Here is a 24,745-nt window from a genome sequence, read left to right as displayed (position 1 = left end):
TTGAGGGGGCGTAAATCATCTTGAATGTCGGAGCATCAAGAACACAAATAATCCTGTATGCACTCTAAAAGACCCATCTGGATACACCCAAAAGGTGATTAGATCAAGGCTGAAGTTGGATGGAAGGGATAAATCAAACAAAAAATAATAATAATTTGCTGAACCCCTGCAAGAAGAAGAACACATGGACTGATGGGGCAACTGAAAAGCAGAGAAGGCCAATTAGTGCATAGGTGGCTCAAGTCCGTACCATATTTGGACTTGAAGGGCAGGTAACTCGGCATGTACAGTGGTACCTCCGGTTACATACGCATCAGGTTACATACACTTCAGGTTACACACTCCACTAAGCCAGAAATAGTGCTTCAGGTTAAGAACTTTGCTTCAGGATAAGAACAGAAATCGGGCTCCGGCAGCGTGGCGTGACAGCAGCAGGAGGCCCCATTAGCTAAAGTGGTGCTTCAGGTTAAGAACAGTTTCAGGTTAAGTACGGACCTCCAGAATAAATTAAGTACCTAACCCGAGGTACCACTGTACAGAGTACCAGCTGAACTGAGCAGCTCAGGAACACCATGTTGTGCTGTGACCTGCACGTATCAGTTTTCAGGCTGATAGATTTCATATAGATTTCCACACAAGGCCCACTGCTGGTCAAGTCCCAAAGAGGCACACAAATATTTCTACATACAAGGGGGGTTTGGACTTGCATTTATCAACCAACAGCCCCATGGCAAATTATTACTGAAACTGAACGTTTCCAAGGCAGTTTGTAATGGGGTTCTGCTGCTCAGGAGGAGGAGAGGAGTCAAAAATCCCACTTGGGCTGCCCAGTCTTTGGAGATTCCTAACCATTACTCTTTGATCCTACCCTTTGTGTAAATACCATTATTTATTGCTTATTTGACCAAATTTAAAATGCTAATGCTTTTTAGAAGAAAATTATTTCCAAAGATAATGTAATTATGTTCTGGCCTTTCTGGTTGTGCACTGTCTTGCCAGAGTGGTACATGCTCTGGTTATTTCCCGCTTGTACTACTGCAATGCACTCTTCACGAGGCTTCAACTTATCCAGAATGCAGTGGCTCGACTAGTGACTGGGGCAGCCAACATATCACCGGTCCTAAAGATCTACACTGGCTTCCAGTATATTTCTGAGCACAATTCAAAGTGTTGGTGCTGACCTTTAAAGCCCTAAACAGCCTCAGCCCAATATACCTGAAGGAGCATCTCTACCCCCATCGTTCATTCAGGACACTGAGGTCTAGCTCTGAGGACCTTTTGGCAGTTCCCTCACTGCAAAATATGAAGTTATAGGAAACAAGGCAGAGGGCCTTCTTGATAGTGGCACCCACCCCATGGAACACTCTCCCATCAGATGTCAAGGAGATAAATAACTACACAACTTTTAGAATACATCTGAAGGCAGCCCTTTATTGGGAAGTTTTTAACATTTGATGTTTCATTTGGCTTTTATCTTTGTTGGATAAACAACAACTCAGCGTGATTGGAGCGACCTAGTCAGATGGGTGGGCTGCAAATAATAAAATTATTAGTATTATTATTATTTAGTTACTACTGATTTACATCAAAATATGACACTATGAATGTCACAACAAGCCCAGTGCAGTTCACTTTTCTTTCCATTGCTTTTGTTGCATTTAGTCTTCATGACACCCTTTATTTTGAAACGAGGCCTCTTAATTTCAACTGTTACAGCTTCATATGGATTAACATACCCCACTCCCTTTTCCCCAATACACACTGTAGCTCCATAGATGTCTATTAGAAGTCAGTGCCACTCTTAATTCTGAAGTTTTGCATAACTTGCATATTTTGGCTTATGTTTAATCTAACATAGCTGGTTGGCATTTGAGTAGCAAAGCAGAAGAGCCCAAGGTGTAGTAAACCCTTTTCCACTTGCCCAAAGTTGTTGATTTCGTTATTTGATTGGAAAAGTTGCCCTGCCAAAACCTGGTGCTACAGACCAGAAAGCAGAAAGAACTACGGTCAATGTTTTCTTTCCCCCCTGCTGTCTTTTTTTAATCTATTGTGGGGGGAACATTTAAAGCTGTGAGCCAGCTGCTGTTGAAACTGCTGCCGCCCTTAACAGGCCCCACCACTGTGACTGATAATTCCATTGTGCTGGAGGAGTGCATCTGGTGTGGAAGGTCATGGAATTTGAGAGAGAGATCCCCAAGGTATCTGGGCACCCAGCCTGTATAAAAGACCTGAGAAATCAAGGACAAAACTTTGAATTTTTGTCTGCTGGAAGAAAAAAACAGAGCTCTGTTGCACAATGGACAGCTGCTGCAGTTTGGAAGAGCTCCTGAACCTTTTTGCATCCAGTCGCTTTTACTTCCTTATTTTCTTTCTAAAGATTTACACCCATGTCATGATGGGCCGGTAGGTAGCATAGTAAAGGTAAAGGGACCCCTGACCATTAGGTCCAGTCGTGACCGACTCTGGGGTTGCGGCGCTCATCTCGCTTTATTGGCCAAGGGAGCCGGCGTACAGCTTCCAGGTCATGTGGCCCGCATGACTAAGCTGCTTCTGGCGAACCAGAGCAGCGCACGGAAGCGCCGTTTACCTTCCCGCCGGAGCAGTACCTATTGATCTACTTGTATTTTGACGTGCTTTCGAACTGCTAGGTTGGCAGGAGCAGGGACTGAGCAACGGGAGCTCACCCCATCCCGGGGATTTGAACCACCAACCTTCCAATCAGCAAGTCCTAGGCTCTGTAGTTTAACCCACAGTGCCACCTGCGTCCCTGGTAGGTAGCATACCCATCTTCAAATCAGCTTCCAAACTTTGCCACACATAGACTTGGGCTGGGAAATAGAACCCAGTGGATGTACCAAGGAAACGATTGCCTGTTTTTCTCATAGCCACGAGGTTCAGAAATTTGGTGAGGGTGTGATGCCGGAATAGTGCAGTGTTGCACCGTTCATTAGACTGTGTGTGTGTGTGTGTGTGTGTGTGTGTGTGTGTGAAATGCCAGATAAATACTAGCTCAATATAATATAATAGCCCTAATCTTCACCTGCTGCATGATATTCATTCTTCAAGGTTTGCAGTTCCCAGACCTCCTCTTTCCTCTGGACGAAAAAAATAGTTCTGGACGAACCCAAAGGGTGCTCATCAATGGTTCCTCTTCATCCTGGAGAAGAGTGACTAGTGGGGTGCCACAGGGTTCTGTCTTGGGCCCGGTCTTATTCACCATCTTTATCAACGACTTGGATGATGGACTCAAAGGCATCCTGATCAAATTTGCAGATGACACCAAATTGGGAGGGGTGGCTAACACCCCAGAGGACAGGATCACACTTCAAAACGACCTTGACAGATTAGAGAACTGGGCCAAAACAAACAAGATGAATTTTAACAGGGAGAAATGTAAAGTATTGCACTTGGGCAAAAAAAATGAGAGGCACAAATACAAGATGGGTGACACCTGGCTTGAGAGCAGTACATGTGAAAAGGATCTAGGAGTCTTGGTTGACCACAAACTTGACATGAGCCAACAGTGTGACGCAGCAGCTAAAAAAGCCAATGCAATTCTGGGCTGCATCAATAGGAGTATAGCATCTAGATCAAGGGAAGTAATAGTGCCACTGTATTCTGCTCTGGTCAGACCTCACCTGGAGTACTGTGTCCAGTTCTGGGCACCACAGTTCAAGAAGGACACTGACAAACTGGAACGTGTCCAGAGGAGGGCAACCAAAATGGTCAAAGGCCTGGAAACGATGCCTTATGAAGAACGGCTAAGGGAGCTGGGCATGTTTAGCCTGGAAAAGAGGAGGTTAAGGGGTGATATGATAGCCATGTTCAAATATATAAAAGGATGTCACAGAGGAGGGAGAAAGGTTGTTTTCTGCTGCTCCAGAGAAGCGGACACGGAGCAATGGATCCAAACTACAAGAAAGAAGATTCCACCTAAACATTAGGAAGAACTTCCTGACAGTAAGAGCTGTTTGACAGTGGAATTTGCTGCCAAGGAGTGTGGTGGAGTCTCCTTCTTTGGAGGTCTTTAAGCAGAGGCTTGACAACCATATGTCAGGAGTGCTCTGATGGTGTTTCCTGCTTGGCAGGGGGTTGGACTCGATGGCCCTTGTGGTCTCTTCCAACTCTATGATTCTATGATTCTAATATGTCTTGGCTAACACCGCCAAATGCCATCTTGTGATAAAATACTTAGGAAAGGTGGCGATGCTGCCTGCCTCTTAACAGAGGACTTTCCCCTGCTCAGTCTGCTACTTGTTAGTGGCTATAGACTTGTTATAGATTTGTTGCTCTGTGTTTGATTAATCAGGACACTGTATACCCAAGGAGTGGGAGGAGAGGGTATTGAAAGCAAAGTGGCTGAGTGTCTCTGCACAGTTTTAAGCCACCAGCATAACCTAATGGCCATTAGGGGTTATCTTGTTAAAGTTTGATTTAATAATGTTCTGGCCTTTTGACCACAATCTAAATGAATGTGTGGCTGTTTGGCTTGTTCCTTCCTCAGCAGTTGTGAATATCTTTAAAGAAAGAAAGAAAAAAATCTGAGAGTGGGAAAAGGCTTTCATTTCAATAACAAAGAGTCTTCATCCACATCATGCTTTTTTTATTTAAAAAAACAAACATTTTCTTTCCTAAATAAAGATTGCACATAAAAATCAAATGCAATATGTAAGTTATGCAAGAGAAATTGTGTAAGCTGGGTAGTAAAAACAGTATAAATGTCCACTTTCCCCCCTTTAATAAACTAATCAAAAATTCACAATATACCTATGATGGTACTTATTTTAGCAATGGGAGGCTTTGCTCTAAAAGGTGAGACATGAATAAGATATATAATAAATAACACAATCTTAGTAATTATTTGGCATCTGTTCGTTCTTGACAACAAGGACGTTGACTAGTATAACCCCCCCCCCACACACACACACAATGTAAAAAGGTTTGATGACTTTCAATGGGGGAAACCCAGTTTTTTTGTTTTGTTTTGTTTGTGTGTTTGAACATATTTACTGAACAGAGTAGAGCTCCCTGGATTCCCTTGCATATGTGTTTCTCCATCAACACTTTCATTTAAGATAAATCTGATATCTACAAAGAAATTTAAACACTAAAGAGTCTTACGGGAATTAGTGAAAAAAATAAAAAGAAAACCTGTTTGTTGACATCCCTTCCTAAGGCACTTATGAGAATCAAATATGTTAAAATAATTAAAAAAAACTCGCTTTTGAAAAAGTTTACATTTTAAATTATAAAAAAATGAATAAATGTTGGTAGTCACCATTTTAGACTTGACGCTAATAAATGTGTCTTGCATCCTTCTTGGTGCATTAGAGTTCACTGCTTTTGAAGTCAACACTGGTGCATTGATTGACATGTCTCGGAACCAATTAAAATTTGCAGCATTTCCCTTGGGAGAAACATATCAGTTTACTTGGTCTGAAATATCCTGAATTGCTGTATACCGGCCACTGAGATACCTTTGCGATATTTATGTAAAAGAATTACCTCCTACTTTAGTTTTCAAAAAACTAAAAGTAATTGTGCTTGAGCTTTCTGGTCTTTTTGTGCATCTTTCCTGTTTTAAAATTACAGAAATTCAACCCAGGACTTGTATAGGAATATCAGTGAAAGTGGTAAAAGTGGTTTGCTTTTTTAAAAAAGCAACTTGTCTATGTAATGCTATAAAACAATTTTAAAAATTCACACAAGAAATGGAGTAAGATTTGCTTGATCAACTTCCCAATATTTTATCTAGAGGGAGCACTAAAACTACTTAATCTTAACAAAGGATTTTTTCTTTTAAGCATAAGAAGACATCATTTGTAACACCAAATTTTAGAATATGCATTATACATAGATGATGGAGAAAATAATCTTAGTGTTGAGTATAAGTTCTCTGTTCCATATTTGCATCTCTTTCCTTATTCAGAGCATGGCAGGTCTTCAGATGTTAATGTAGTAAAACATAATTAATTTACAAATACCCATAATCTGGCAGCTGCAAAATTTGCATGTAGAGCACTATATTGCCACCTTCTTATGCCACGTTTTAAAAGTTTAATGTATGCGGCTCATTCTTGTACCCATTTTTGGCTGTGCGCTTTGATAAATAAATAGATCATCTAAGATTCAATAGGCCAATTGCAGCATATAATAGCTATTCAGAGGCAATTAAACTGCCTTTTTTCATGCCGGCATGTGAGTGCGCCCTTTTCCAACCTTCAACTTGATTCACGGTGATTCAAAATTAACTTAAAAGTCTTGTTTGCTGACAGCTTAAAGCTTAATTGACTGAAAGCCAAATAGAGTGTGTTCTGTATTCAGCACTAGGGCTATTGATAAAGCCATGTGTAAATTGCACATGTTGAAAGACAGCCATTGGGCCCCTGTTCTCGTATTAGCCCACAACTTAGCATTGCTGCACAGTCAGAATTGCTTTGTCAAGTCTTTTATCACACCAGGTTAACTCTCTGGAGTTTCCCCAGCAGCAGAAGCATCTCAGAGTATTGAGTCTCTTGGATACCGTCTTTTACAAATCTGACACTGGCTTGTATCTTATTGTATTGCCTGTTCCTGTCTCCTACCCCTCCATCATTGTAAGCAAACTTTGTGGTCCAATGCTTTCCTCATATTTATTTACCGTACTTTTCAGTGTATAACCCCCCCCCCCATGTTTAAGACACCCCCACTTTTTTGAGACTCCAAATTGAGAAAACGGGGGGGGGGGATTGCCCAGAGTTGTTGAGCTTTATTTGGGGAGGGGGTGGATTACCAAAAATCACTCACCCGCAGGGCCAACACAGCCAATCACACACACATCGACGAAGCGACCAATCGTCTGATTGCTCGCCGACAGCAAACGCCAATTGTCCGTCCAATTGCTGCGGCAGCCAATAGCCTGCGGAACTTGCCGCAACGACCAATCATCCGCCAGAACACCGCTGACAATCTCCGGCTCGCAGCAGCCACCAACCTCCCATCCAACCTCACCGCCATCCATGTATAAGACAACCACAGTTTTTAAGCTTAATTTTTCAAGGGAAAAAAACCTAGTCTTATACACGGAAAAATACAATTTACTTTTAAATAATGTATTTCTCACAGTTCCGCCTCGGAGCAGCATACAATTTTTAAAACCGTCAAATATGAGAGACAATATAAACAGACAGACGACACAGGCACCACGATATTTAGGAGAGCTCAAAAACCTGATTAGAAAGAAAAGTTTCATCTGTGCTCTTAAAGTGTAAGCAGTAAAGGAGCCAGATCTCCCAGGAGTACGAGTTCCAGGTTTAAGGGGCCACCACAGAAACAGCCCTGCTGTGCATTGCAACCTCACATATTTCTGAAGGGACAGCAATATCACAGAATTGTAGAGTTGAGAAGGGACCCTGAGGATCATCTAGTCCAGGGGTGGCCAACTCCCAAGAGACTGTGACCTACTCGCAGTTAAAAACTGGCAGTGATCTACCCCCTTTTGGGGGGGTGCAAGGCAAAAATGTTGAGCTTTTTGTAGGGGAGCCAAAGTTGTTGAGCTACTTTGGGGGAAGCCAATGATCTACCACAGACGTCCAGTGATCTACAGGTAGGTCATGATCTACCTGTTGGGCATGCCTGATCTAGTCTAACCCCCTGCAGTGCAGGAATATGCAGCAGTCCCATACGGGGATTGAACCAACAACCTTGGCTTTATCATGTTCTAACCAACTGAGTTAAGCTGAACCTGCAGAAGATCTAAATTCTGGAGCAGGGTAATATGGAGAAAGGCAGCTCTTCAGATAACCTCATTCTGAGCCAAACCAGCACTTTCCATTGTTCTTGAAAGTAACTGTGCAACCAACGCACTTGAAACAAAAGGGAGAGGTGTAATATGAGCCCTGTACAATATATTCACAGTCCCCTTAGGATCATTGGAGTGAGAGAGAGAGAGAGAGAGAGCTGAATCAGCATAGCAATGACACTGTACCAGGCGACCTCTTGTAGAGGTTTCATGCAGGTGTTAAAAAGCAAGGAAGACAAAATTCAGAAACCGCCTAGAAGCCATTGGTATCAAACAAATGTTTCTCAGTATCACCACCTGGATATATGCCTGGAGCTGAGATGCCACCAGCTGTTTCAAAACTCTGCCCCCCTAAAAGGCATATTCGAGCTTGGTCAATCATTACCTAACACTTTGGGACCAACAAGTGCTTCCTTAGGAAGTAGTCTTAGCTTTTATTCTTGAGGTTTGACGGCATCATGTCTTGCTGAAAAGAGGCATTAGCCACAACAGTAGCTCAGCCAGCCCCTCTCTGGCAGCTTTTATTACCCAGGCTGGGTAGATGTCTAAGGTGCATTGTCTAAGAACCATATCAACACCCTCAGGTTGCACAAACTGAAAATTATCTATCTGAAGCAGGTGCTTAAGTCACTAAGCAGAAGAAACAAAACAAGCATCTTAAGTTGGAATGAATATGAGCAGTTTTATCCGCATAGTGTATTTCAAGTTAGTCGGAGCATGACCAAGTTAGGTCCATTAATTTAAAACATAGTTGAATACTTTCTTCTTCTTCTTCTTCTTCTTCTTCTTCTTCTTCTTCTTCTTCTTCTTCTTCTTTGGCGATCACTCATAACTGAGTAAGATTGTTAAAACACAGTTTTAACAATGAGTCCGTAAGTGACTGTGGAGGCCAGTTCTGGATCCACACGTCCTTCCACAGCGGGGACGCTGGTTTCCGGGCGGGAGTTGATCACAGTGTGGATTTGCCAAGCATGCCTTCCTCTTAGCACATTTCTCCCTTGCGTCCTGAGTTTGAATGTCTTCAAAGTCCCATGACACCTTTGGTAAAGGCTGTTCTCCAGTTGGAGCACTTGCAGGCAAGTGTTTCCCAGTTGTCAGTATTTATACTACATTTTTAAAGATTTGCTTTGAGACAGTCTTTAAACCTCTTTTGTTGACCACCAGCATTACGCTTTCCATTTTTAAGTTCGGAATAGAGTAGTTGCTTTGGAAGACGATCATCAGGTTGAATAATAATTGGTTGAATACCACCCAGTTCTTTTCTTGGCTGCTTGAGTGTAGTGTAATGGAGAATTATGGTTTTAATTTTAGTGCTTAGCCCTTTCTTGATAATTTAGGGCAGGCAGATTAAAAAATCAAAGTATAAAGTAAAGTTCTATGGGACAAGCTCCAGTTGCCACCATCTTAAATAAAGTCTCCAAAATGAATCAAAATATTATAAATTTCTCGCCAAGCAACTTCAGCCCTATGCAGAATCCATCTCTTCACACGTACCAAACTCCTTCCAGTTCATAGAAACAATCAAGAAGCAAAACCTACATCCTAATGACCTACTTGTGAGCTTCGATGTTGTATCTCTCTTCACACAAGTGCCCATTAATGAAGCCTTGACAGCTATTCAAAACAAATACAATCCCCCCGAATACATCTTGGACCTGACCAACCACTGCCTAACCAACACGTACTTCATCCACAATGGACAAAGATACAAACAGATAGAAGGAGCACCTATGGGATCACCCCTCTCACCGGTCATCGCAAACCTGTACATGGAACACTTTGAAACCAATGCTTTAGACAAGTCAGAACACAAACCCAAACTTTGGCTCAGATATGTTGACGACACCTTTGTAATTTGGCCACACGGGAAGGAAAAACTGGATAGCTTCCTCACACATCTCAACAACTTACACCCCAAAATACAATTCACTATGGAAATAGAAGCCAACAACCAACTTCCCTTCCTTGACGTCCTAATCTACAAAAAACCTGATGGCTCCCTAGGACACACTATCTACCGGAAAAAAACACACACCAACCGCTACTTACATGCACAATCACACCACCACCCTGCACAAATAAACTCCGTAGCCAAGACTCTCATCTCCAGAACCAAACGCCTGGCTGACAAAGACCACTTGACAACTGAGTTACAGAATCTCTCAAACGTGTTAATTGCCAATGGATACCAGCAAAACAGGATTACAAAGCTAATCCAAAAGGAAACACCCCCCAAAAACCAAGACACAGAAGTAAACAATGGCATGGCCCTCCTTCCTTATATCAAGGGCACTACAGATAAAATTAGCAAAATCCTCCATAAACACAATATCAAAACAGCCTTTTGCACCAACCAAAAAATAGCCAATATCCTCAGAAACCCCAAGGATAAAATCCAGTTGGAAAACCAAGGGATCTATGAAATACCCTGCAAAGTCTGCCCAGCCACGTACATTGGACAAACAAACAGACGAATAAATGCACGTATCGCAGAACACAAGAATGCCGTCAAAAAAGAAGAAAAAACTTCCTCTCTTTTCCAACACATGAAAGAAACAGGACACGAAATTAATTTTGCAGATTCCAAATTGCTCTTTAACACGGAACATCACCACAAGAGAATAATCATGGAAGCCATCGAGATAGAGAAACACCCTCACAACATGAACAAGCGTGACGACACATCCCGCTTGCCAGACATCTGGAAATTAGCCCTCCCCACAAAAACTGACACCAGATCCAGAGGCACACAGAACGCCAACACCAATCAACCACACCAGACCCAAACCCAGACCCTCTCCACAGATGAATTACAGACACCATCCAGTAGCCAATCCATGGTGGCACCTCCGGATGCTGCACCCCCCTGCAATCCCTACACAGACCTGGCTGACACAAGCCACAAAACCACAGCTCGCCCCTATACACGAAGCCAAGCCAGAGCACAACTAAGTACAGTACAGCCATCTTCTCAGGAAAACTCTTCACAAAGTTCAAGAGGTCAAGACACAAAGACTTTAACAACTAATCCACACCTAATGACCCACCTAAGTGGTACTCAGGATATCACTCAAGAAATCACTCAAGATATCTCTCAAGTAATTAAGGAACAAAAGAAGAAAAGGCACACTAGCCTGGGAACTTCCTCTCTGCCCAGAACATTGGAGGCTATACACCACACCCCCTCTACAGTATTTATAGGAACTCAAACACTGAGATCCTGCTCTGTTCCAGTAACAAGAAGCCGAAAGCACCAGCCTGAAGATGACGAGTGAGACCTCGTCGAAACGTCGCCTAGACACCCCAACTTTTACACGGGAAGACACCCGAGGACACCAAAACCTGCATTCCTGTACCCGTGAAAATCTACGAAAGCAAATATCTTACCTCTACGGGGAGGAAACCTTCCAGCTGACAAGAACCTACGAGAAACTAGAAGTCCGAAGAGCTACCATCTTATGTGATCTCTTGTTCCTACGCAACTGCCGAGACAACAACTTAATTCCCACATGCTTCCAACTTAAATTCCATTCTAAAACCCCAGCCACCGAAAGGATCCTGAAACGAACTGAACTATCCCTAATCAGAAACGAACTACACAAGAAAAGATACCTACTAGACCAAACCAACAAAGATCTACTCACTCTTCACCTCAAACTCTGTAACAAAATCCACCCTGCACTCTGGGACAAATGCAAACAACTAGCCGTCTGGAGAGCTGAAACGGAGACCTCACATAAGACAGACACACACACCAACAAACTCCACAAACTAGAGAAACGCCAGAAGCCCAGCCACCCTCCACAGCAACCCATGAAACAAACAGTACATAACATATCAGACAGGATCCTCACCACAACTGAAACCAAAGTACTCTCCAAAGGTTTCAACTTTGCAGTCGCCCCGAGACGCATCCCCACGGAAAACATCATATGCGGAGTCGAAGCTAGCCTAACCAAAATCAACCCAGATGAAGCCAATAAAATCAGACTTGAAGTCACCAACATCCTCTGCTCCAGCAAACCACCCAGAAGCAATTTACACAAAGAAGAACAGAAAGCACTCACCAACCTGAGGAAAGACAACAACATAATCATTCTCCCAGCAGACAAAGGTAATGCCACAGTGGTGATGAACACATCGGACTACCAAGCAAAACTATCAAATCTACTCCAAGATCCTGCCTACAAACCTATAAAAACAGATCCCACCACCTACCTGGAAAAAACCACCAAATCCAAAATAAAAGCCTCTCCTATCAGTGAAGAAATCCAGCTAAGAATCATCCCCAGAGAAAAATCATCCAGATGCCCCAAACTCTACGGCCTCCCCAAGATACACAAAGAAGGAACACCACTCAGACCAATAGTCAGCTCCATAGGCTCACCTCTACAAAATCTCGCTAAATTTCTCGCCAAGCAACTTCAGCCCTATGCAGAATCCATCTCTTCACACGTACCAAACTCCTTCCAGTTCATAGAAACAATCAAGAAGCAAAACCTACATCCTAATGACCTACTTGTGAGCTTCGATGTTGTATCTCTCTTCACACAAGTGCCCATTAATGAAGCCTTGACAGCTATTCAAAACAAATACAATCCCCCCGAATACATCTTGGACCTGACCAACCACTGCCTAACCAACACGTACTTCATCCACAATGGACAAAGATACAAACAGATAGAAGGAGCACCTATGGGATCACCCCTCTCACCGGTCATCGCAAACCTGTACATGGAACACTTTGAAACCAATGCTTTAGACAAGTCAGAACACAAACCCAAACTTTGGCTCAGATATGTTGACGACACCTTTGTAATTTGGCCACACGGGAAGGAAAAACTGGATAGCTTCCTCACACATCTCAACAACTTACACCCCAAAATACAATTCACTATGGAAATAGAAGCCAACAACCAACTTCCCTTCCTTGACGTCCTAATCTACAAAAAACCTGATGGCTCCCTAGGACACACTATCTACCGGAAAAAAACACACACCAACCGCTACTTACATGCACAATCACACCACCACCCTGCACAAATAAACTCCGTAGCCAAGACTCTCATCTCCAGAACCAAACGCCTGGCTGACAAAGACCACTTGACAACTGAGTTACAGAATCTCTCAAACGTGTTAATTGCCAATGGATACCAGCAAAACAGGATTACAAAGCTAATCCAAAAGGAAACACCCCCCAAAAACCAAGACACAGAAGTAAACAATGGCATGGCCCTCCTTCCTTATATCAAGGGCACTACAGATAAAATTAGCAAAATCCTCCATAAACACAATATCAAAACAGCCTTTTGCACCAACCAAAAAATAGCCAATATCCTCAGAAACCCCAAGGATAAAATCCAGTTGGAAAACCAAGGGATCTATGAAATACCCTGCAAAGTCTGCCCAGCCACGTACATTGGACAAACAAACAGACGAATAAATGCACGTATCGCAGAACACAAGAATGCCGTCAAAAAAGAAGAAAAAACTTCCTCTCTTTTCCAACACATGAAAGAAACAGGACACGAAATTAATTTTGCAGATTCCAAATTGCTCTTTAACACGGAACATCACCACAAGAGAATAATCATGGAAGCCATCGAGATAGAGAAACACCCTCACAACATGAACAAGCGTGACGACACATCCCGCTTGCCAGACATCTGGAAATTAGCCCTCCCCACAAAAACTGACACCAGATCCAGAGGCACACAGAACGCCAACACCAATCAACCACACCAGACCCAAACCCAGACCCTCTCCACAGATGAATTACAGACACCATCCAGTAGCCAATCCATGGTGGCACCTCCGGATGCTGCACCCCCCTGCAATCCCTACACAGACCTGGCTGACACAAGCCACAAAACCACAGCTCGCCCCTATACACGAAGCCAAGCCAGAGCACAACTAAGTACAGTACAGCCATCTTCTCAGGAAAACTCTTCACAAAGTTCAAGAGGTCAAGACACAAAGACTTTAACAACTAATCCACACCTAATGACCCACCTAAGTGGTACTCAGGATATCACTCAAGAAATCACTCAAGATATCTCTCAAGTAATTAAGGAACAAAAGAAGAAAAGGCACACTAGCCTGGGAACTTCCTCTCTGCCCAGAACATTGGAGGCTATACACCACACCCCCTCTACAGTATTTATAGGAACTCAAACACTGAGATCCTGCTCTGTTCCAGTAACAAGAAGCCGAAAGCACCAGCCTGAAGATGACGAGTGAGACCTCGTCGAAACGTCGCCTAGACACCCCAACTTTTACACGGGAAGACACCCGAGGACACCAAAACCTGCATTCCTGTACCCGTGAAAATCTACGAAAGCATATATATATATATATATATATATATATATATATATATATATATATAAATGGTCACCTGCCTTTGATAGATGCTTGCAAGAAGTGAATCCCATTATTATGGAGCATCCATCGACTATTTCTTTTTCTACTTATCTCTGTATGGCCTGCATGGTTCTCTCCGTCTCCATTTTATCCTCACAACAACCCTGCTGCCCCTTGGTCTTCCAGGTCCTAGTCCAAGGCTCTAACCAGTACACAAACTGATTCATACTTGCTTTGACATGAGAGACAGAAAAATAGAATTGGCTCTTTGTCAGTTGTGAGAAGGTTCGGAAGGTGGCAACATGAGAACGGCCTTTTCTGTGGTGGCTCTCCGTCTGTGGAATGTTCTCCCCAGAGAGAACAATGCCACCATCATTACATGTCTTTAGGCACCAGGCGAAAACATTCCTCATTACCTGGGCCTTTGGCTATTAAATAATCTATGGCTTGTTAAATGTTAAATATATGACCTGTTAAATGCGGGGAGGGCACTGTTGCTATGATCATTTTATTGTGATTATTGTGTGTTATTGTGCTCTGTATTATGTTTTTATTATTATGCTGTGTAAATTATGTTCTTAGTGCACTAGGATCTTTGGATAAATGGTGGTATCTAAAACAACAACAACTATTATTATTATTATTATTATTATTATTATTAGTTCCCTTTTGTGGAAGGAGGTTAAAGGTTAGACTGTTCCACCCTGGAATATGTCAAGGCATTGTGAATAAAAACTAGCAGATTGAACTGCATAATACAACTGTCAAATACAATGTGATGTATTAAGAATTGCCCATAAAGAATAAGCTATACATGCATACACTGTTAGGGGGAGAAAGTGATAAGCACAGTCCGCCACCATTTAGTGTTTTGTGCTGCCATGGCAACCAGTAGTATTTAAATGAACATTGGCAGATCTCTGTGGTTATACATTCTCTCCCTTTGAAATAGAAACTCCCCTGTCCACATCCCTCTTGGTTAGACCCTGTTTCTAAAGCACAGTGTACACCGAATATGCCACGTAAACTGTACAAAATTAGTTAAGTGATTGTGTGACTTAGAAAGCAGGATACAGAGAGAGAGCTGGAAGGTTTTTCTTTCTTGTTTTCGCTTCACACTAATGCATTACGAGTGGAACCTATAGAAATGTGGGTGTGGTCCTTATGGAGCCCCTAGTGCTGCGGAAGGGCTTGAGTAACCTGTTCTACAAAGCTCCTGCAAAGCTAATTCTGCCCAAGAGCAAGCTAATCCTGTACCCAGTTGGCAAACACCCCTTTGCAATGCCATGGTGTTCACAGTGTCACGGCGCTTCCTAGTACCTTCCTCGTGTGTGTGTGTATGTGAGTGTTTGCTTGTTTAAATATGTGTGGGATCAGTGCTGTGAATCTACATGGCTGACACTGTCAAGATGGCAGAGCTGACATGTTGTTATAACATGTCACTTGTGCTCCTCTTTTGGGGTCTATTTGCACTTGAGATGTTTCTAGTTTGCACATTGCTCACTTAATACCCTTCTGTGATTGCAGTATTTCACCATACAGGCAGTGTTGTTGCAATCCTACTTATTGTACGATGAGGGATTGTGTAATATGGACATGCTTCTTTTGGGTCCTCACCATGTCTCTCCCTCCACCCACTTATGAACCATGCAGAGCTTCTGCATTTCAGTTGCTTGGAAGCACAGGCGTAGAGAGTGTTGTGCTAAGGTGCCGCTTATGGGCATCCCACAAGCATCTGATTACAAAAACCTTCCCATGTGCACTCCAAGAACAGAGCGCTGGGCTACATGGGCCTTTGGTATGATCCTGCGGCTTACCCGAAAGACTACCTATCCCTACATAGACCTGATAGATTGCTGAGATGTTATCAGCAGCACCACATGTTATAGACCCATCATATAGTGATTATTTCTTTTTTAAAACATGACATTTTCTGCTGTTGCTCCATGCTTTGGACAGTTCTTCTCCCTACTATACTGGAAGTGCCATCATTTGCTTGTTTGAGAGGTCTTTTTAAGACCCATATCCCCCTCCCCTCACTGCCCTGATGTTCTGCGATTATTAACCTGAGCCCTTTTTTTATAATACAACAATTTGTTTCATTTTGTCCTTTTACAACTGTTCTAATATTTTTACTGTATATTTTCATGGTGTTTTTAGTTTTGTACACACCACCATGCGCTGTTTGTTAGCTGCCTAAAGAGGTTTGGGGGTTTAAAAAAGTGGTTCATATCCAAAAGTTTCCTTTCTTTGGCAGAAGGAGCCTTCCTCCAATGGAAGAAAATACCTTCCACTGGAAGAAGGGAACCTTTGGATCAAACCTAGCTTCCCTCTGTGTTGTACCGGCACAGTGACTCATAAAATCATACTTCTACTGTCACATGTCTAATGTTACTCACCCTTTTGCATTAGGCTAATCCTGTGAACCATTAGTCGTCAGTGGCATCTGTATGCCACCATGGCCAGGTTAGCACTTAAACACAAGTCATGGTTTGTTTAACAAACCAACCATAGGTTTCTCCACAGACAGGGCTATTCCCTAGGGAGTGTGGGGCTGGAGCAAATCATACTCCCTGCATCCCCCAGTTGAGTTTCTCTACCCACTACCTCTGCTCACAATTTATCTTTTGTTCTTGTTTTACCTCCCACCTCAGCTTGCATTTTTATTTTGCTGCTACTTTAGGAAGGCAGTGCTGGTAGACTCTTAAATGTGCACACACACCTGGGATGGCCCTGCCCACAAACGAGCCAACTATGGCTTGTTTCCCAAGTGTTTGGTTTCTTTTCCAGCTACTCTTGTCTTGTGTCTTTGTATCTTGGTGAAACATATGGGGTGAAGTGGCCAGACCATCCATATTTGAGCTCCATCTTGCATCTCACACAAAGCCATAGTTAAACTAAAGTTTGTAAACTGACAGCAAACCATAGTTTTGGATCATGTAGCTAGGAAACCATTGTTACGCTGCTGAGTGGGTTTCATGCATAACCCTAAGCAAGGGAGGCCCAGTGTGGGTGTCTATGGGCAATGTGGCACCCACAGATAACCCCCTTAGTGTCTGCTAAGGCACCCAGGCCCTGCCGGGTTCGTATTTTCAAAAATTGAGGGGGTTTGACTTTTCTTAGAGGGGTTGTTTTTTGAGGGGTGTCTCCCCTTTTGTCTGTGTTTTATTCCTTTATGGAAGGGCATGAAGGTGTTTGGGTGGGTGTGATCGTCCCCAATTTTTATTCCATAAAATGGGTATTTTGTGTTGCCGTGACAGTTTCTTCATTTTTCCAAATGTGCCCCCAGGCTAAGAAAGGTTGGAAAACCCTGCTGTTCAATTAAAGTTGACGTAATATTATTTTAATATGTAAGTAGTCTTGGAGGAATTTTTATATGGAAAGGCGACATATAAATGTTTAAAATAAATTACTATTGAGCCATGGCTTTGCATTATGTGAAAACCAGGCCTCTAGTGTGTTTTAATTCATATTCATATTTCTCATTTTTTTAAATCCCCTATATATTGCTTTCTGTGGGCATATTTTACCTAGCAGCGCTCTCTCTTCCCTTCACGAGGCTTGCCTCATACTTTGTAGAACTGTGGTTTTAGACGGCTGTTTCAATATTTACTGAACAATGTGCTGCAAAATTGCAAACGGTTGAAGCTTCAGAATTACGCAGGAAGGAAAATCCAGCATTGTGTCTGCACTTGTTACATATTCAGAACTCACCTGAATAATAATAGGCTCAAGGAATACCAATGAGGCTCCGAGCCCTGCCTCCTAATCCTTCAGGAAGTTGCGCTGCTGATTCTGTCATCTGTAATCGTGCTGTTTTCCAACTCTTTCAAAGCACATTACAGCAGAAAGGATCTAAATACCTCACAAGTTCCCACTTCCCAAAGCCATGTTAATTGTATCTGTGCAATTATTCCTGCTAAGCCTCCTGTTGCCGCTGTTATTCTGTGATGCTGGTGGCTTTGTGGGATAAAATTGTGCTGTGCAACATTTCTTATCTGTGTTGGGTACTGCCTCTTTTACCATTTTCTTTTTATAGAAGCATTCTTAAAAGTGCTGTTAAAATACCTCTGTAGCCACACCTTTGTTTTGGCATAGCATCCTTTCATAATATAATTTTTCTTTCAAAAGGATTTAATGAATCGCTTTCAGACATTACATGAAAACAGAAAGAAATGAGGCGTGGAAGGTGTTTTTTTTTTTTATAACAGAAAGGCAACTGAATGTAATGTTTACATGATCTTTGTTATTTTGTGGCATTTAATTTTTTTTAACAGCCAGATCTTTGGGGGGAAAATTGTGGGGAAAATATATTTTCAGTTTCTGTAAGACATTCCATTTTTAGTTTCTGATATTGCTCTATCTCTTATTGATTTCCTGGCAAATCATGGCTATCTAATTTTACCTGCCTTCTCATTGATTTCCAATAAGAATCTGGTCTCTTCATAAAGAATCATGATAAGTTGCAACTCGGTTTCAAAATGATTGCAATTTAAAATAGTTTGTTACTCTTATACTTTTCAATAAAATAGTAATCATGTTTCAAAATGTAAAATCCAGAATACTGGTTTTATTGAAGTTTTACCAATGCCCAGTGAGGTTTGATACTCCAGAATGAATTGCTTTTATTGATCAGAGTTTTTTTTTTTTTTTTTGTAATCTAGCATATCTTTAAAAGCAGGAGTCATTTGGAAAAATATTTTCATATGTACTTTGATTTTTGTCTCATTGTAAGCTGGCCATCAGCATCTAGCAAGGTAACTGATAAGCTTGAAATATTTAATTTTTAGGAGGGTTGAATATTTTTTAAATTGCCATTATTTTATTATACTGTTTTTACCAGTGCCTGTGCATCAGCAAGCAAAGCAACAAATAATAGGGCAGGCTTGTGGATCTGAACATGTCCTGTTTCACTGCATAAATGAAATTTTAATTCATTGCAATTAGCTCAGTTCAGAGGCAAAAATATGAGTCACTCTCTCATACTGAAGATTAAGACAATTTTTGAGTTGAAGGCTATAATCAAATTCTTTATTCTCTTCTTGCATAAATGTTAAGTTCATGTCCTTATATTTCACAAAGCTTCACGTATATTTAAGGTGTATATATTGACACAGATTGCCTGTGATGCATTTTTCTTGATTTGAGGACTTTTTTCTACACTGCGAACCAAACATTTCACTGTATTTGAGAACGGGAAACCTAAAATGGTTGAAGGCAACTATTTCCCTAACATTACAGCAAGAGCAGTGAGGAATAGTTCAGGACAAAATGGATTCTCTGCAGTTTTGTACGGAGCTGATAGATGATCCCTTTAATCAACCAGAGCTAGATTATTTTTCATACTGCCTCTTCCCCCCCCCCCCACCTTCCTGCAGCATGTCATAGTAATTAATTTAATCCTGTTAGCATATTATAAAGAAGATATTTAATAATCAAATCTATTTTATATTTACATTACTAGTATGAATGAACACTTTCCTTACAAATCAGCAACCAATACTGCAAAATCTTAGCAGTTTTTAATGGGCATTAATACATTAACAAAAATTATAGAAAGCTATATAAATTCCCTATTACCCCACTGTCTGATGCTGTTGTATAGATTTAAATCTACAGTAGCTAGCTGTGATACTGTATGTGACCACCAAGTAGTCATGTTATGTTTCTTTTCAAAAGTGAATACTCTATCACTTATGCACAGCCTGACTTCTATAAAATTATTAGGTATGTGTCTAGAAAATGAATAAGAAGCCTGCTGTCTGCATTGGCTGTAGTGGTGTCAATAACATTTATATGTTGGTCGAGTTCACTGCATCATGCGAAGACTGGATCCCGCAATCGCAATATATTGAAATTAGGAACGGAAGTATTCTTAGATTATTTTTTGTGTGAATTACAATGAATTTCCAGAGGTGTAGAAGTGTGCTCCCACGGCAAGGAACGTGACACAGGTGACTGCCATTACAGCAGTGCAGATAAATGTTAATTAATTATGAAAATGTTAATTAATTATGAAAATGAAGATGAATGAAAAACCCCGACCAGGAAAGGTTTGAAAAACAACAACAACCCATAAGGCAGGATGCGAAATGGCAAAGCCATAGATGTACTTGCAGTTTTATAACTTGACAAGAATGTCTGTGAGCAAAAAAATAAAAATAAAGGAAGGAAGGAAGGAAGGAAGGAAGGAAAAAAAAAGAAAAAAGAAAAAAAAGCTTGCCGGCTCTTTTAACCCTTCCATGTAATGACAGCAATTTGAAGGAACTTGAAAGCAATAAGCAAGGAGCATTGTGCGCTAGGCTTTCTTGTTCCACTTTGTGCCATAGCATGTCAGTACATTGTTAAAGTTAAGTGTATCCACATCCCTACGAGCTAATGAATACTTGGTAGTCTATACTAATACTTTAGTGGATGCTGAACAAGTTTAGATGTTAAGCTTTTTAGGAAGAATGAATGATGGCTAATGATTATTTAATGACAGATCTCTGGACTGAAAGGCACTTAGCACTCAAAGTGTGCTGCAAAGCCTATTTCTCAGAGCTTCAGACAGGTTTATTTGGTCTCACCTTGAAGAGAACAGTGCTGTATTGATTTCATTGGTGTGGATTTAAACACGCCATTGGCTTAGAATAGCACCAACTATGCAGCAGAAAATCAGCACCTTAATCCTTGCGATTACTCGTAAGCTACTATGAAAACATTTGGTTCCAGCTGCTTGAAAAATGGAAGCAAATTTTTAGCTTTGAATGTTGAACTTTGTTTAAAGCAAGGCCGTGCTGTGTTGTGTGCTGTGATTAAAAGGAACGGATGAGGTCAACTGTTCTTTGACTGCATGCAAGAGCAAATGATTTTAATCCCATATTTGTCTGTTGCATATTCTGCTCTATCCCAAGATCTCTGAGCGAATTACACAAATATTTAAAATTTCATATTAAAGGGGAACGTAAAAACATTACAATCCTTTCTACCATATATGGTAACTTAATAAATATTTAGCGCAGCCTTTGAGTCTACATTCCCTACTAAACTGTAACCCTGCAGATGTGCCTATTCTCCCCCTGTTTGCTGTTGTTTCCCCTACGTTGAATTTTAGACTGTAAATTCCTTGAGGATTTGTCAGTTTGTTGCTTTATAAAAGCTCACACATCTTTAGTGCTATAAGAATAATACATATATAATTTATGGTATTTTTCTTAATTAAGTATTCTGTGTGAATTGTATTAAAATTAGCTACCAATTTCTTGTTAGCCCCTTCTAGCTATTGACTTCAATGCTCACATGGAATCTTTGCGAACATTGCAACTCCTGATGTGGGATATTCATTATGCCCAGTTGGAAGTTGACAGCTTTTGTAGTCAAGGCTTAGGAACAGGACAAGACGTGTCCAGGGAAACTGTTTAGGGGCCAAGAAGGTAGAGAATGAATAATATTTTTAAGCCCCATAAAATTTGAGAGCAGAAGTCTGCTTGCTGTCAGCTCAGCTTAAAGTTTGTATATAAATTTTAAAAACGGAGGGTGATCAGACACGATGCTAATCATAATACTCCAGTAAAGGGTGAACTCCAGCAAACTTCATTGAATGCAGTAAGACATTTAGTGCATATCTAGGAAAAGGAAAACTCTGATCCTAAACCTCCGCTGCCTTGTGGGACATCTTCAGGAGAAGAAGGCCACAAGAGACAAGGGCCCTGCGGGACTTGACATCTTTCCGCAGGGCCTGCAAGACAGAGCTGTTCCACCAGGCCTTTGGCCAGGGCACAGCCTGACCCCCTCCTTTGGCAATCTTCACAGAACTCTAGCCCAATGGTTGCCATCAATTTGATTTGAATTGATTTCATAATGAATTGATTTTAGAATGCTGTATTATTTTACTGTTGTTAGCTGCCCTGAGCCCGGCTTCGGCTGGGGAGGGCGGGATATAATTTATTATTATTATTATTATTATTATTATTATTATTAATTATTATTAATTATTATTATTAAGGCATTAAGGAGTAAACCCTACACAAATCCGGAGTAGAGTCCCTAGGACGGTTGGATGGCATCTTCTATGCCTCCTTCCAGCAAGTCCTGCAGACCAGCTGGTGCCAAACATATTACTCTGCTTTCCTTTTGACCATTTCAGCAAGGCCAAGAGGGAGGTCTTGTCATCTGGGCAGCCCAGGCCCTCCGTAAACACTTTCCAGGCTTGCACACTAGGGAGGTCACTTAAGTGCTGCTAACTTCACCCTCAGAGGTGCACTCCATTGTCTCTTGAGACATATGGATGCCAACAATGACAAGATGATGATGATAATAATACTCATCTACCTTACAAGGTTGTTGTAAAGAGTGTGTACATACACATGTGCTAGATAAACGTTAAGGTAGTGTTATTCTTTTTACCAAATCATTCCCCTTAAATTGCTTGTTGCTCTACTTCTTTCATTTCGTTTTACAGTGGTGCCTCGCAAGACGAAAAGAATCCGTTCCGTGAGTCTCTTCGTCTAGCGGTTTTTTCGTCTTGCGAAGCAAGCCCATTGATGGCTTAGCGGATTAGCGCTATTAGCGGTTTAGCAGATTTTAGCGGCTTTTAGCGGCTTATCAGCTTAGTGGATAAGCGGCTTAGAAAAAGGGGGGGGGAGGGGAAAAAAACCCGCAGGAACTCGCAAGACATTTTCATCTTGCAAAGCAAGCCCATAGGAAATTCGTTTTGCGAAGCACCTCCAAAACGGAAAACCCTTTCGTCTTGCGGGTTTTCCGTCTTGCGAGGCATTCGTCTTGCGGGGTACCACTGTAATTGCTGCTTTTCTCTTATGCCGTGGTGCTCTCACTTTGCTTTGTGAGCCACATTGGAAGTTACGTCATTGGGTCAGAACTCATGGGATTTCACATTTTTAATAAACGGAAGTTCGTTACTACTTAATTTCTTCACAGTCTAAACTGCCTAACAGTCTTCACTGTGCTCAACATTTGATGCGCTGTGTCAGTTCTTTCAGCTCATGTGGAAATTCTTGAACAAATATAATATGTTAAGGCAGTTAATATCAACAGAAGAGATTTTGTGGGTGGAATACGGGATATGTAGCAAAGCAGAAATGTTTGTGCCACAGAGAGAGAGAGAGAGAGAGAGAGAGAGAGAGAGAGAGAGAGGCAGGCAGGGAAAGAGAGGCATAGTTGCAATCAATGTTTTGCGCATCCTGAGGTGCATCTGAAATTTTTATAAGTACTGTTTGGTGCTCTTCATTCAAGGCACATATAGCTGATGGCCAAGTGTAGCTCTGCCTCAAAAGTGGCACAACAGGAATTTTAACACCTCACAGATGACAACACGGTAAACTTCCAATAGCTCAGGTCAGTAGATGGTGCCACATCTACATGAATTATTAAAGGACAAATAGCAGTGCCTGAATATTACAGTTAATGTACCGCATCACTGACAACACCTTTTCTGCATTTAACGCCTCGTCTGATACTTCCTAGTTCAGCAATGATTGAGACTGAAGAAGGATTTTTTTCTGAGGGACCGAAACTTACATTGACCCCGATTTACAGAAATATGGGGTCCAGCAAAAAGTCCATCCAGTTTTGCAAGGAATAGGAAGAAACCAAATAAATTAACTAGGATTAAAATATGGAGAGAATATTCAGAGTGTTCCCAGCTTGGTTGACTGTTAAGAACCATCGCTTAAAACCACCAAACAGAAATAATAAAACGCTGAAACAGTAAAGCATAGCAAGCAATGGTAGCTGCATAAAGCCAAAGCCAGGAGAGTAAAAAGACAAAACACTGGTCAACCAGGCAAATGGTCTTTACACCAGAACTTGTTGTTTGTTGTTGTTTAGTCATTTAGTCGTGTCCGACTCTTCGTGACCCCATGGACCAGAGCATGCCAGGCACTCCTGTCTTCCTCTGCCTCCCGCAGTTTGGTCAGACTCATGTTTGTAGCTTCGAGAACACTGTCCAACCATCTTGTCCTCTGTCGTCCCCTTCTCCTTGGGCCCTCCATCTTTCCCAACATCAGGGTCTTTTCCAGGGAGTCTTCTCTTCTCATGAGGTGGCCAAAGTATTGGAGGCTCAGCTTCAGGATCTGTCCTTCCAGTGAGCACTCAGGGCTGATTTCCTTAAGAATGGATAGGTTTGATCTTCTTACAGTCCATGGGACTCTCAAGAGTCTCCTCCAGCACCATAATTCAAAAGCATCAATTCTTTGGCGATGAGCCTTCTTTATGGTCCAGCTCTCACTTCCATACATCACTACTGGGAAAACCATAGCTTTAACTATACGGACCTTTGTTGGCAAGGTGATGTCTCTGCTTTTTAAGATGCTGAACTTAAGAGGTGCCAAATGAGCCTCTCTAGAAAGGGCTTTCCATTGCTCAGCACACTTTATAGTCAGCCCTATATATGAGGCATTACAGTAGTCCAAACAAGATGTTATCAGAGCATGAATAATATGGCCAGTCTATCTATTAAGGCAGGCATGTCCAAAGTCCGTTTCGGGGGCCTAATCTGGCCTGCCGGTCGGTTCAATAACGGCCCCAGTGGCAGTTTATTTTGGGGGTAAAATCATAAAAAAGCTCAACAGCTTCAATCCTTAAAAAAAGGTCAACAACTTT

At 41.7% G+C, this 24,745-nt stretch overlaps 1 protein-coding gene across 4 annotated transcripts in view; it reads left to right on the top strand.

Moving 5' to 3' along the window:
• WDR7 (WD repeat domain 7) overlaps window positions 1-24,745 on the top strand; it is a 211,299-nt gene that overhangs the window by 90,567 nt on the left and 95,987 nt on the right. The gene's annotated exons all lie outside the window — the stretch shown is intronic.

The sequence above is a fragment of the Podarcis erhardii genome (assembly GCF_964252035.2).
Source record: "Podarcis erhardii genome assembly, chromosome: 11".
Lineage (NCBI taxonomy): Eukaryota > Metazoa > Chordata > Lepidosauria > Squamata > Lacertidae > Podarcis > Podarcis erhardii.
The sequence above is the reverse complement of the archived record's forward strand: the minus strand, read 5'-3'. Positions and strand labels throughout refer to the sequence as shown.